The 12,237-nt window shown below is 39.7% G+C and overlaps 4 non-coding genes across 4 annotated transcripts; all 4 read right to left on the reverse strand.

Annotated features, from left to right (window-relative positions):
* Positions 1 to 323: 323 nt before the first annotated feature.
* TRNAA-AGC (transfer RNA alanine (anticodon AGC)) lies at positions 324 to 396 on the reverse strand. Its single transcript has one exon. It is a non-coding gene; the product is annotated as a tRNA-Ala (tRNA).
* Positions 397 to 2,017: 1,621 nt separating this feature from the next.
* On the reverse strand, positions 2,018 to 2,090 carry TRNAK-CUU (transfer RNA lysine (anticodon CUU)). Its single transcript has one exon. It is a non-coding gene; the product is annotated as a tRNA-Lys (tRNA).
* Positions 2,091 to 3,074: 984 nt separating this feature from the next.
* On the reverse strand, positions 3,075 to 3,147 carry TRNAK-CUU (transfer RNA lysine (anticodon CUU)). Its single transcript has one exon. It is a non-coding gene; the product is annotated as a tRNA-Lys (tRNA).
* A 755-nt stretch (positions 3,148 to 3,902) lies between these two features.
* TRNAK-CUU (transfer RNA lysine (anticodon CUU)) lies at positions 3,903 to 3,975 on the reverse strand. The gene has a single exon. It is a non-coding gene; the product is annotated as a tRNA-Lys (tRNA).
* Positions 3,976 to 12,237: the final 8,262 nt, after the last annotated feature.

The raw sequence follows: 12,237 nt of genomic DNA on the forward strand, positions 1-12,237 counted from the left end.
CCCTTTTTGTGAAGAAAATCAAATCCTGGATATTCCTCTACTCTTGTTTTGCAAGGAAAGCCAGATTTATACATCCTTCAGAGGACAGATTGTCAAAAAAAATAAGAGAAAATGAAAATGGAAGTTGTGAGAACTTCATTTTGAGATTGCATAAGAATTCAAATTCCTCTCACATGCTGAAGAATACCTGAACCCTTTTGATTAAACCACTTTAGTTGTTATAATGAGACCATATTTGAAAGCCATCTGTGATTTTTCTGTTCTTACTCTGCAATGACCTTGGCAATGACAAGTTAAAAATAAAATGTATGCAAATTTTATAATGGAGAATGCGGGCATCGATCCCGCTACCTCTCGCGTGCTAAGCGAGCGCTCTACCATTTGAGCTAATTCCCCTGTGTGGTTAACCTGCATAACATGAAAAAAGTAACCTTACTGCCTTCCACACTTTATTTGAAGTCCAATTGCCCATAACAGTGTTAAGTTCACTCCTAACTTATGCCTTACCTCCACTTATGGGATGTTTTACAGTTCAGGTTGGCCTGTTTACTACTCGAATATGAGTGATATTGCGGTGTGTTCATCTAGACTCATACCCTAGCTAATCTTGAAGTTAAATTTCCCACCAATGAGAAACCAAGGGAGATACCATTTCTGATAGTTATTGCATGTCTAATGCAAGAATATTCACCAGATTATGAGAGTCAATGCAATAATCCAGCAAAAATTACTAATTTTCGCCCAACGTGGTGCTCGAACCCACGACCCTGAGATTAAGAGTCTCATGCTCTACCGACTGAGCTAGCCGGGCTCCCACTTCAAGATGGTATGCAGACTAATCATTTTTTATGAAGGAAATCCATTACTGGACAATTTTTTGGAGTTATTGCAGGTCTAATGCAAGATTAATCTCCATATTATGAGAGTCAATGCAATATTCAGGCAAAAATTACTCGTTTTCGCCCAACGTGGGGCTCGAACCCATGATCCTGAGATTAAGAGTCTCAAGCTCTACCGACTGAGCTAGCCGGGCTCCCTCCTTAAGACAGTATGCAGACCAATCCCTTTTTGTGAAGAAAATCAAATCCTGGATATTCCTCTACTCTTGTTTTGCAAGAAAAGCCAGATTTATACATCCTTTAGGGGACAGAGTGTCAAATAAAATAAGAGAAAATGAAAATGGAAGTTGTGAGAACTTCATGTTGAGATTGCATAAGAATTCAAATTCTTCTCACGTGCTAAAGATTGCCTGAACCCTTTTGATTAAACCACTTTAGTTGTTATAATGAGACCATATTTGAAAGCCATCTGTGATTTTTCTGTTCTTACTCTGCAATGACCTTGGCAATGACAAGTTAAAAATAAAATGTATGCAAATTTTATAATGGAGAATGCGGGCATCGATCACGCTACCTCTCGCATGCTAGGCGAGTGCTCTACCATTTGAGCTAATTCCCCTGTGTGTTTAATCTGCATAACATGAAAAAAGTAACCTTACTGCCTTCCACACTTTATTTGAAGTCCAATTGCCCATAACAGTGTTCACTCCTAACTTATGCCTTACCTCCACTTATGTGATGTTTTACAGTTCAGGTTGGCCTGTTTACTACTCGAATATGAGTGATATTGCGGTGTGTTCATCTGGACTCATACCCTAGCTAATCTTGAAGTTAAATTTCCCACCAATGAGAAACCAAGGGAGATACCATTTTTGATAGTTATTGCATGTCTAATGCAAGAATATTCACCAGCTTATGAGAGTCAATGCAATAATCCAGCAAAAATTACTCATTTTCGCCCAACGTGGGGCTCGAACCCACGACCCTGAGATTAAGAGTATCATGCTCTACCCACTGAGCTAGCCGGGCTCCCACTTCAAGATGGTATGCAGACTAATCATTTTTTATGAAGGAAATCCATTCCTGGACAATTTTTGGGAGTTATTGCATTTCTAATGCAAGATTAATCTCCATATTATGAGAGTCAATGCAATATTCAGGCAAACATTACTCGTTTTCGCCCAACGTGGGGCTCGAACCCACGACCCTGAGATTAAGAGTCTCATGCTCTACCGACTGAGCTAGCCGGGCTCCCTCCTTACGACAGTATGCAGACCAATCCCTTTTTGTGAAGAAAATCAAATCCTGGATATTCCTCTACTCTTGTTTTGCAAGGAAAGCCAGATTTATACATCCTTCAGAGGACAGAGTGTCAAAAAAAATAAGAGAAAATGAAAATGGAAGTTGTGAGAACTTCATTTTGAGTTTGCATAAGAATTCAAATTCCTCTCACATGCTAAAGAATACCTGAACCCTTTTGATTAAACCACTTTAGTTGTTATAATGAGACCATATTTGAAAGCCATCTGTGATTTTTCTGTTCTTACTCTGCAATGACCTTGGCAATGACAAGTTAAAAATAAAATGTATGCAAATTTTATAATGGAGAATGCGGGCATCGATCCCGCTACCTCTCGCATGCTAAGCAAGCGCTCTACCATTTGAGCTAATTCCCCTGTGTGTTTAATCTGCATAACATGAAAAAAGTAACCTTACTGCCTTCCACACTTTATTTGAAGTCCAATTGCCCATAACAGTGTTCACTCCTAACTTATGCCTTACCTCCACTTATGTGATGTTTTACAGTTCAGGTTGGCCTGTTTACTACTCGAATATGAGTGATATTGCGGTGTGTTCATCTAGACTCATACCCTAGCTAATCTTGAAGTTAAATTTCCCACCAATGAGAAACCAAGGGAGATACCATTTTTGATAGGTATTGCATGTCTAATGCAAGAATATTCACCAGCTTATGAGAGTCAATGCAATAATCCAGCAAAAATTACTCATTTTCGCCCAACGTGGGGCTCGAACCCACGACCCTGAGATTAAGAGTATCATGCTCTACCCACTGAGCTAGCCGGGCTCCCACTTCAAGATGGTATGCAGACTAATCATTTTTTATGAAGGAAATCCATTCCTGGACAATTTTTGGGAGTTATTGCATTTCTAATGCAAGATTAATCTCCATATTATGAGAGTCAATGCAATATTCAGGCAAAAATTACTCGTTTTCGCCCAACGTGGGGCTCGAACCCACGACCCTGAGATTAAGAGTCTCATGCTCTACCGACTGAGCTAGCCGGGCTCCCTCCTTACGACAGTATGCAGACCAATCCCTTTTTGTGAAGAAAATCAAATCCTGGATATTCCTCTACTCTTGTTTTGCAAGGAAAGCCAGATTTATACATCCTTCAGAGGACAGAGTGTCAAAAAAAATAAGAGAAAATGAAAACGGAAGTTGTGAGAACTTCATTTTGAGATTGCATAAGAATTCAAATTCCTCTCACATGCTAAAGAATACCTGAACCCTTTTGATTAAACCACTTTAGTTGTTATAATGAGACCATATTTGAAAGCCATCTGTGATTTTTCTGTTCTTACTCTGCAATGACCTTGGCAATGACAAGTTAAAAATAAAATGGATGCAAATTTTATAATGGAGAATGCGGGCATCGATCCCGCTACCTCTCGCATGCTAAGCGAGCGCTCTAGCATTTGAGCTAATTCCCCTGTGTGTTTAACCTGCATAACATGAAAAAATTAACCTTACTGCCTTCCACACTTTATTTGAAGTCCAATTGCCCATAACAGTGTTCAGTTCACTCCTAATTTATGCCTTACCTCCACTTATGGGATGTTTTACAGTTCAGGTTGGCCTGTTTACTACTCGAATATGAGTGATATTGTGATGTGTTCATCTAGACTCATACCCTACCTAATCTTGAAGTTAAATTTCCCACCAATGAGAAACCAAGGGAGATACCATTTTTGATAGTTATTGCATGTCTAATGCAAGAATAATCACCAGATTATGAGAGTCCAGCAAAAATTACTCATTTTCGCCCAACGTGGGGCTCGAACCCACGACCCTGAGATTAAGAGTCTCATGCTCTACCGACTGAGCTAGCCGGGCACCCACTTCAAGATGGTATGCAGACTAATCATTTTTTATGAAGGAAATCCATTTCTGGACAATTTATGGGAGTTATTGCATGTCTAATGCAAGAATAATCTCCATATTATGAGAGTCAATGCAATATTCAGGCAAAAATTACTTGTTTTTGCCAACGTGGGGCTCGAACCCATGACCCTGAGATTAAGAGTCTCATGCTCTACAGACTGAGCTAGCCGGGCTCCCTCCTTAAGACAGTATGCAGACCAATCCCTTTTTGTAAAGAAAATCAAATCCTGGATATTCCTCTACTCTTGCTTTGCAAGGAAAGCCAGATTTATACATCCTTCAGAGGACAGAGTGTCAAAAAAAATAAGAGAAAATGAAAATGGAAGTTGTGAGAACTTCATTTTGAGATTGCATAAGAATTCAAATTCCTCTCACATGCTAAAGAATACCTGAACCCTATTGATTAAACCACTTTAGTTGTTATAATGAGACCATATTTGAAAGCCATCTGTGATTTTTCTGTTCTTACTCTGCAATGACCTCGGCAATGACAAGTTAAAAATAAAATGTATGCAAATTTTATAATGGAGAATGTGGGCACCGATCCCGCTACCTCTCGCATGCTAAGCGAGCGCTCTACAATTTGAGCTAATTCCCCTGTGTGTTTAATCTGCATAACATGAAAAAAGTAACCTCACTGCCTTCCACACTTTATTTGAAGTCCAATTGCCCATAACAGTGTTCAGTTCACTCCTAACTTATGCCTTACCTCCACTTATGGGATGTTTTACAGTTCAGGTTGGCCTGTTTACTACTCGAATATGAGTGATATTGCGGTGTGTTCATCTAGACTCATACCCTACCTAATCTTGAAGTTAAATTTCCCACCAATGAGAAACCAAGGGAGATACCATTTTTGATAGTTATTGCATGTCTAATGCAAGAATATTCACTAGATTATGAGAGTCAATGCAATAATCCAGCAAAAATGACTCATTTTCTCCCAACGTGGGGCTCGAACCCACGACCCTGAGATTAAGAGTCTCATGCTCTACCGACTGAGCTAGCCGGGCTCCCACTTCAAGATGGTATGCAGACTAATCATTTTTTATGAAGGAAATCCATTCCTGGACAATGTTTGGGAGTTATTGCATGTCTAATGCAAGATTAATCTCCATATTATGAGAGTCAATGCAATATTCAGGCAAAAAGTACTCTTTTTCGCCCAACGTGGGGCTCGAACCCACGACCCTGAGATTAAGAGTCTCATGCTCTACCGACTGAGCTAGCCGGGTTCCCTCCTTAAGACAGTATGCAGACCAATCCCTTTTTGTGAAGAAAATCAAATCCTGGATATTCATCTACTCTTGTTTTGCAAGGAAAGCCAGATTTATACATCCTTCAGAGGACAGAGTGTCAAAAAAAATAAGAGAAAATGAAAACGGAAGTTGTGAGAACTTCATTTTGAGATTGCATAAGAATTCAAATTCCTCTCACATGCTAAAGAATACTTGAACCCTTTTGATTAAACCACTTTAGTTGTTATAATGAGACCATATTTGAAAGCCATCTGTGATTTTTCTGTTCTTACTCTGCAATGACCTTGGCAATGACAAGTTAAAAATAAAATGTATGCAAATTTTATAATGGAGAATGCAGGCATCGATCCCGCTACCTCTCGCATGCTAAGCGAGCGCTCTACCATTTGAGATAATTCCCATGTGTGTTTAATCTGCATAACATGAAAAAAGTAACCTCACTGCCTTCCACACTTTATTTGAAGTCCAATTGCCCATAACAGTGTTCAGTTCACTCTTAACTTATGCCTTACCTCCACTTATGGGATGTTTTACAGTTCATGTTGGCCTGTTTACTACTCGAATATGAGTGATATTGCGGTGTGTTCATCTAGACTCATACCCTACCTAATCTTGAAGTTAAATTTCCCACCAATGAGAAACCAAGGGAGATACCATTTTTGATAGTTATTGCATGTCTAATGCAAGAATATTCACCAGATTATGAGAGTCAATGCAATAATCCAGCAAAAATTACTCATTTTCGCCCAACGTGGGGCTCGAACCCACGACCCCGAGATTAAGAGTATCATGCTCTACCGACTGAGCTAGCCAGGCTCCCTCCTTAAGACAGTATGCAGACCAATCCCTTTTTGTGAAGAAAATCAAATCCTGGATATTGCTCTACTCTTGTTTTGCAAGGAAAGCCAGATTTATACATCCTTCAGAGGACAGAGTGTCAAAAAAAATAAGAGAAAATGAAAACGGAAGTTGTGAGAACTTCATTTTGAGATTGCATAAGAATTCAAATTCCTCTCACATGCTAAAGAATACCTGAACCCTTTTGATTAAACCACTTTAGTTGTTATAATGAGACCATATTTGAAAGCCATCTGTGATTTTTCTGTTCTTACTCTGCAATGACCTTGGCAATGACAAGTTAAAAATAAAATGGATGCAAATTTTATAATGGAGAATGCGGGCATCGATCCCGCTACCTCTCGCATGCTAAGCGAGCGCTCTAGCATTTGAGCTAATTCCCCTGTGTGTTTAACCTGCATAACATGAAACAATTAACCTTACTGCCTTCCACACTTTATTTGAAGTCCAATTGCCCATAACAGTGTTCAGTTCACTCCTAATTTATGCCTTACCTCCACTTATGGGATGTTTTACAGTTCAGGTTGGCCTGTTTACTACTCGAATATGAGTGATATTGTGATGTGTTCATCTAGACTCATACCCTACCTAATCTTGAAGTTAAATTTCCCACCAATGAGAAACCAAGGGAGATACCATTTTTGATAGTTATTGCATGTCTAATGCAAGAATATTCACTAGATTATGAGAGTCAATGCAATAATCCAGCAAAAATGACTCATTTTCTCCCAACGTGGGGCTCGAACCCACGACCCTGAGATTAAGAGTCTCATGCTCTACCGACTGAGCTAGCCGGGCTCCCACTTCAAGATGGTATGCAGACTAATCATTTTTTATGAAGGAAATCCATTCCTGGACAATTTTTGGGAGTTATTGCATGTCTAATGCAAGAATATTCACCAGACTATGAGAGTCAATGCAAAAATCCAGCAAAAATTACTCATTTTCGCGCAACGTGGGGCTCGAACCCACGACCCCGAGATTAAGAGTCTCATGCTCTACCAACTGACCTAGCCGGGCTCCCAATTCAAGATGGTATGCAGACTAATCATTTTTTATGAAGGAAATCCATTCCTGGACAATTTCTGGGGGTTATTGCATGTCTAATGCAAGATTAATCTCCATATTATGAGAGTCAATGCAATATTCAGGCAAAAATTACTCGTTTTCGCCAAACGTGGGGCTCGAACCCACGACCCTGAGATTAAGAGTCTCATGCTCTACCGACTGAGCTAGCCGGGCTCCCTCCTTAAGACAGTATGCAGACCAATCCCTTTTTGTGAAGAAAATCAAATCCTGGATATTCCTCTCCTCTTGTTTTGCAAGGAAAGCCAGATTTATACATCCTTCAGAGGACAGAGTGTCAAAAAAAATAAGAGAAAATGAAAATGGAAGTTGTGAGAACTTCATTTTGAGATTGCATAAGAATTCAAATTCCTCTCACATGCTAAAGAATACCTGAACCCTTTTGATTAAACCACATTAGTTGTTATAATGAGACCATATTTGAAAGCCATCTGTGATTTTTCTGTTCTTACTCTGCAATGACCTTGGCAATGACAAGTTAAAAATAAAATGTATGCAAATTTTATAATGTAGAATGCGGGAATCGATCCCGCTACCTCTCGCATGCTAAGCGAGCGCTCCACCATTTGAGCTAATTCCCCTGTGTGTTTAATCTGCATAACATGAAAAAAGTAACCTCACTGCCTTCCACACTTTATTTGAAGTCCAATTGCCCATAACAGTGTTCAGTTCAGTCCTAACTTATGCCTTACCACACTTTATTTGAAGTCCAATTGCCCATAACAGTGTTCAGTTCACTCCTAACTTATGCCTTACCTCCACTTATGGGATGTTTTACAGTTCAGGTTGGCCTGTTTACTACTCGAATATGAGTGATATTGCGGTGTGTTCATCTAGACTCATACCCTAGCTAATCTTGAAGTTAAATTTTTCACCAATGAGAAACCAAGGGAGATACCATTTTTGATAGTTATTGCATGTCTAATGCAAGAATATTCACCAGATTATGAGAGTCAATGCAATAATCCAGCAAAAATTACTCATTTTCGCCCAACGTGGGGCTCGAACCCATGACCCTGAGATTAAGAGTCTCATGCTCTACCGACTGAGCCAGCCGGGCTCCCCCTTCAAGATGGTATGCAGACTAATCATTTTTTATGAAGGAAATCCATTCCTGGACAATTTTTGGGAGTTATTGCATGTCTAATGCAAGATTAATCTCCATATTATGAGAGTCAATGCAATATTCAGGCAAAAATTACTCATTTTCGCCCAACGTGGGGCTCGAACCCACGACCCTGAGATTAAGAGTTTCATGCTCTACCGACTGAGCTAGCCGGGCTCCCTCCTTAAGACAGTATGCAGACCAATCCCTTTTTGTGAAGAAAATCAAATCCTGGATATTCCTCTACTCTTGTTTTGCAAGGAAAGCCAGATTTATACATCCTTCAGAGGACAGAGTGTCCAAAAAAATAAGAGAAAATGAAAACGGAAGTTGTGAGAACTTCATGTTGAGATTGCATAAGAATTCAAATTCCTCTCACATGCTAAAGAATACCTGAACCCTTTTGATTAAACCACTTTAGTTGTTATAATGAGACCATATTTGAAAGCCATCTGTGATTTTTCTGTTCTTACTCTGCAATGACCTTGGCAATGACAAGTTAAAAATAAAATGTATTCAAATTTTATAATGGAGAATGCGGGCATCAAACCCGCTACCTCTCGCATGCTAAGCGAGCGCTCTACCATTTGAGCTAATTCCCCTGTGCATTTAATCTGCATAACATGAAAAAAGTAACCTTACTGCCTTCCACACTTTATTTGAAGTCCAATTGCCCATAACAGTGTTCAGTTCACTCCTAACTTATGCCTTACCTCCACTTATGGGATGTTTTACAGTTCAGGTTGGCCTGTTTACTACTCGAATATGAGTGATATTGCGGTGTGTTCATCTAGACTCATACCCTACCTAATCTTGAAGTTAAATTTCCCACCAATGAGAAACCAAGGGAGATACCATTTTTGATACGGTAGTTATTGCATGTCTAATGCAAGAATATTCACCAGATTATGAGAGTCAATGCAATAATCCAGCAAAAATTACTCATTTTCGCCCAACGTGGGGCTTGAACCCACGACCCCGAGATTAAGAGTCTCATGCTCTACCGACTGAGCTAGCCGGGCTCCCACTTCAAGATGGTATGCAGACTAATCATTTTTTATGAAGGAAATCCATTCCTGGACAATTTTTGGGAGTTATTGCATGTCTAATGCAAGATTAATCTCCATATTATGAGAGTCAATGCAATATTCAGGCAAAAATTACTCGTTTTCGCCCAATGTGGGGCTCGAACCCACGACCCTGAGATTAAGAGTCTCATGCTCTACTGACTGACCTAGCCGGGCTCCCACTTCAAGATGGTATGCAGACTAATCATTTTTTAAGAAGGAAATCCATTCCTGGACAATTTTTGGAAGTTATTGCAGGTCTAATGCAAGATTAATCTCCATATTATGAGAGTCAATGCAATATTCAGGCACAAATTACTCATTTTCGCCCAACGTGGGGCTCGAACCCACGACCCTGAGATTAAGAGTCTCATGCTCTACCGACTTTGCTAGCCGGGGTCCCTCCTTAAGACAGTATGCAGACCAATCACTTTTTGTGAAGAAAATCAAATCCTGGATATTCCTCTACTCTTGTTTTGAAAGGAAAGCCAGATTTATACATCCTTTAGGGGACAGAGTGTCAAATAAAATAAGAGAAAATGAAAATGGAAGTTGTGAGAACTTCATGTTGAGATTGCATAAGAATTCAAATTCCTCTCACATGCTAAAGAATACCTGAACCCTTTTGATTAAACCACTTTAGTTGTTATAATGAGACCATATTTGAAAGCCATCTGTGATTTTTCTGTTCTTACTCTGCAATGACCTTGGCAATGAGAAGTTAAAAATAAAATGTATGCAAATTTTATAATGGAGAATGCGGGCATCGATACCGCTACCTCTCGCATGCTAAGCGAGCGCTCTACCATTTGAGCTAATTCCCCTGTGTGTTTAATCTGCATAGCATGAAAAAAGTAACCTTACTGCCTTCCACACTTTATTTGAAGTCCAATTGCCCATAACAGTGTTAAGTTCACTCCTAACTTATGCCTTACCTCCACTTATGGGATGTTTTACAGTTCAGGTTGGCCTGTTTACTACTCGAATATGAGTGATATTGCGGTGTGTTCATCTAGACTCATACCCTAGCTAATCTTGAAGTTAAATTTCCCACCAATGATAAACCAAGGGAGATACCATTTCTGATAGTTATTGCATGTCTAATGCAAGAATATTCACCAGATTATGAGAGTCAATGCAATAATCCAGCAAAAATTACTCATTTTCACCCAACGTGGGGCTCGAACCCACGACCCTGAGATTAAGAGTCTCATGCTCTACCGACTGAGCTAGCCGGGCTCCCACTTCAAGATGGTATGCAGACTAATCATTTTTTATGAAGGAAATCCATTCCTGGACAATTTTTGGGAGTTATTGCAGGTCTAATGCAAGATTAATCTCCATATTATGAGAGTCAATGCAATATTCAGGAAAAAAATTACTCGTTTTCGCCCAACGTGGGGCTCGAACCACGACCCTGAGATTAAGAGTCTAATGCTCTACCGACTGAGCTATCCGGGCTCCCTCCTTAAGACAGTATGCAGACCAATCCCTTTTTGTGAAGAAAATCAAATCCTGGATATTCCTCTACTCTTGTTTTGCAAGGAAAGCCAGATTTATACATCCTTTAGGGGACAGAGTGTCAAATAAAATAAGAGAAAATGAAAATGGAAGTTGTGAGAACTTCATGTTGAGATTGCATAAGAATTCAAATTCCTCTCACGTGCTAAAGAATACCTGAACCCTTTTGATTAAACCACTTTAGTTGTTATAATGAGACCATATTTGAAAGCCATCTGTGATTTTTCTGTTCTTACTCTGCAATGACCTTGGCAATGACAAGTTAAAAATAAAATGCATGCAAATTTTATAATGGAGAATGCGGGCATCGATCCCGCTACCTCGCGCATGCTAAGCGAGCGCTCTACCATTTGAGCTAATTCCCCTGTGTGTTTCATCTGCATAACATGAAAAAAGTAACCTTACTGCCTTCCACACTTTATTTGAAGTCCAATTGCCCATAACAGTGTTAAGTTCACTCCAAACTTATGCCTTACCTCCACTTATGGGATGTTTTACAGTTCAGGTTGGCCTGTTTACTACTCGAATATGAGTGATATTGCGGTGTGTTCATCTAGACTCATACCCTACCTAATCTTGAAGTTAAATTTCCCACCAATGAGAAACCAAGGGAGATACCATTTTTGATAGTTATTGCATGTCTAATGCAAGAATATTCACCAGATTCTGAGAGTCAATGCAATAATCCAGCAAAAATTACTCATTTTCGTCCAACGTGGGGCTCGAACCCACGACCCCGAGATTAAGAGTCTCATGCTCTACCGACTGAGCTAGCCGGGCTCCCACTTCAAGATGGTATGCAGACTAATCATTTTTTATGAAGGAAATCCATTCCTGGACAATTTTTTGAGAGTTATTGCATGTCTAATGCAAGATTAATCTCCATATTATGAGAGTCAATGCAATATTCATGCAAAAATTACTCGTTTTTGCCCAACGTGGGGCGAAAACCCACGACCCTGAGATTAAGAGTCTCATGCTCTACCGACTGAGCTAGCCGGGCTCCCACTTCAAGATGGTATGCAGACTAATCATTTTTTAAGAAGGAAATCAATTACTAAACAATTTTTGGGAGTTATTGCAGGTCTAATGCAAGATTAATCTCCATATTATGAGAGTCAATGCAATATTCAGGCAAAAATTACTCGTTGTCGCCCAACGTGGGGCGAAAACCCACGACCCTGAGATTAAGAGTCTCATGCTCTACCGACTGAGCTAGCCGGGCTTCCACTTCAAGATGGTATGCAGACTAATCATTTTTTAAGAAGGAAATCAATTACTAAACAATTTTTGGGAGTTATTGCAGGTCTAATGCAAG

The sequence above is a fragment of the Lissotriton vulgaris genome, chromosome 1_1, assembly GCF_964263255.1.
Source record: "Lissotriton vulgaris chromosome 1_1, aLisVul1.2, whole genome shotgun sequence".
Lineage (NCBI taxonomy): Eukaryota > Metazoa > Chordata > Amphibia > Caudata > Salamandridae > Lissotriton > Lissotriton vulgaris.